Raw genomic sequence first — 2,970 nt, forward strand, 5'->3', positions numbered from 1 at the left:
TACAATTTTGCATTCTAGAAGTCAATATCAACATCCTGGAAGGAAGTGACTGGGAAGTATACGGGCATGGCTAAGAGTTGCCTTCAATAGACAAGGTCCAGATCTATCTTGGCCTTCATGGCAAGCTGACCATGAGTACATCCGTCCATGGTGAACTCTGGAAGCAAAACATAAGTATTAATAGCCAAAGACAGTAAGATAAACGACTGTCATTTTCTTGATCCCGAATGAGTTTTCGATACGGCGGCCTTGGGTAGGGGTAGAATGAAGAGGCTGTTACGATCACAGCATTATTCTATGCTGCCTAATTCTCGAAGGACAAAAATTACGATCTGTACGAATAACAGTAAAACACTTGCCTCTTGGTCCTTTATTATGGCCCTGATGTAGATAAAGGGAGAATAGGTGGGACTTCATCTGAATGGCAACCATGAGGAGGCGCCGCATGATTAACGCTGTATACGATTTCGAAAAACTATTTTTTTGCTGAAAGCAGAGGAAGCCGCTAAACTTAAGGACAAATCCCAAAATCACCACTGAAGGGGCGGCTATACTCAGACAACTTGTGTGCTTGTGGGAACAGCTCGCTTATCGACAACGGCGATAAAGAATGCGACAGACTTATTCAACATCTTCACATTAGTGCTATAAAGACCAAAAGTTCAAACACTGCACGGACTAGCACGAGTTGAAGAAAGGGAAGGTAATACCGGTTTTTGAGAAATTTCCGATCATGAAAAATAATTTGTCCGCTAGAATATACTGCTAAAAAGAAAATGAATTATGTATGACCCGTATATTTCAGGCAGCTTTAATCGTACTAGTGGTCGAATAATGCCTCATTAACACTAGATAAAAAAGTGCACAAATTTCAATGTAGGACAAAATGATAGTTACTGTGAGATTTCCTGTTTGGCGAATCTTACTGATTGGTTGCGGCAACCATTCAACCCAGAGGTTTATCGTGTTCTTCTGTGAACAGGATGTGAAGAGCTTTCCAGTTAAACATTCCATGTGAATAATTTTAGATCGGAACTAAAACAACAGTTTTCGTAGATGGCGATGTGGTGAATGAAATGTAGAGTAAGCACCAACGAAAAAATTGCGGAAAGAAGGAGAAGAAATATTACCACGATAACATAGCATCGACTACAGGACTTTTCCATTGTTACAATGTGTTGTCCAGATGACAACTGCCAATACTTCCACTAACAACCTAAACAGTTCTGAAAACTAGTCACCGTCATAGATGAACGCATAATATCAGAACAACATTGTTTTTTTCTTTTAAAAGAAAGCATAAAGACAGACCTGTTCACACCTTATTCTTCAAAAATACCACGTCACCGACTGTACCACCATGGCAGCCGAATTCGATTTTATTCCTAGAATCACACGTCGAATCTTAACTGTCCAATAAGTAAAAGGCTGCAAAACAGGAGAGTATTTTAGAGAAAGTGCGTAGCAGAAAACAAAGCAAAACCACATTTTTAATCCCCGATTTTGATTACGTACTTGATTCACGAAGTGTTTTCTAAATCTTACGTGACAATTCACAAGTCATTACTTTAGTAAACAAACAAATTTCTTACAATTAGCTACATTTAAAACGTTGAAAGCAGTTTTATATTTACTACTATTTCTGATGAGAGGAACCTCTGACCGAAGTCATTCACTTGCTTTGAAGTTCTGATAAATTGAGTGGAAGACGAAAAACTGGACCTTCTATGTCGCAGGCAAAATAACTGAACTTTTTTAGCGAACCAAATAAATTCCCTGATTTATGACCCCATGTTCATTGCAGTACAAATGCAACTTAAAGTGGACGTCAATCTGGTTAAGTTTTTCGTAAATTTAGAATGTTTAGAATTGCAAAAAGCTCACCTGTTTTGAATGCATCTAAATTGAATCATTCGAAGTGTTCTATAGTTAAACTCACTTGCCAACAATTCACAAGGTAGAACTAAACGAGAAGCAGGACACGAATGCTAAATAAAAACTAATAGCATTGAGATCACAAAGTAAACGTCTGAAAAGTATGTTACAGGCTGGAAATAGTTTAGAACTACATGCTCGATAGCAATTCGGCCAAGAATAGAACCATGAACTACTGAAAACACGTGTTATCTTGAAAATTCCATTTCTTCTGTGGTATCAAGCAATATGAAATGCATACTGAACCTACCCTTGATGCCGATTTGAAGTGAGAGAATTTCTGGATGTCGCGCAAGCTCCGAATTACTGCAAGAAATTTATATAACTAACTAAAGAACGCATCAATAGAAAAGAAACTTACATTTCAATCGCAAATATGTATTTGTTAAGTTGTTTGAATTTGGGCCAATCGCAAAGTGTCGCCAATTGCATTGAATGCTACAGCTCTAACAGCCTGACTATCCTAATGCCTTAAACCGCTAAAAATTTTTTACGCAACAACTGCAATGTCATAGAGTAACAAAGTAATAATGAACCAATAACGAAATGAAGGGATCAGTTTTTAGGCCAACACATCAACAAACTTTAGCACGAGAATCTAGGCAATACCGTCGGCACGAGTGCAATTCCATGCAGGACCAAACGACCATCAAAGCGGGCTATTCATTTACTCATTAGCAATGAAACTGCTATGCATTGAAGGACTTCTGTATTCCTTATTAGTATACAATGTTAGTTGTTAAATAAAGTTGCTTTGTTTCAATGTCATAGTTTAGTAAATGCAATTTACTTTCTTTTACGCTAATGACCATGTTCGTGTTTAATAGAGTGCTTAACACATTTAGTAAAACTTTAATATTAAAAAATAAGAATATTTTTTCACTTCTACATAGTGTACTTATTGGCAAAATTTTGATTTTAGAATGATAATATGCAATTAACACATCAACATACTGAGATGAAGTGGATGGATGCTTTTTGTGCCTTTCGGTGGCATAAAAGGCAGTCTGATTGCAGACGAGCTTAGAAACAAAC

General features: G+C 37.1%; 1 long non-coding RNA gene across 2 annotated transcripts; it reads right to left on the reverse strand.

Moving 5' to 3' along the window:
* Nucleotides 1-525: 525 nt before the first annotated feature.
* LOC309798318 lies at nt 526-2,402 on the reverse strand. Of its 2 annotated transcripts, none has more exons than XR_014293061.1 (6): nt 2,297-2,402; nt 2,186-2,241; nt 1,885-1,988; nt 1,312-1,385; nt 1,131-1,216; nt 526-1,035 (listed from the first exon to the last, which is right to left on the reverse strand). It is a non-coding gene; the product is annotated as an uncharacterized lncRNA (long non-coding RNA). The 2 variants fall into 2 exon arrangements; XR_014293062.1 differs by having other exon boundaries at nt 1,096-1,216.
* Nucleotides 2,403-2,970: the final 568 nt, after the last annotated feature.

Source organism: Mesoplodon mirus (genome assembly GCF_964341445.2).
Source record: "Mesoplodon mirus genome assembly, contig: HAP1_SCAFFOLD_2783, whole genome shotgun sequence".
Classification (NCBI taxonomy): Eukaryota; Metazoa; Chordata; class Mammalia; order Artiodactyla; family Ziphiidae; genus Mesoplodon; species Mesoplodon mirus.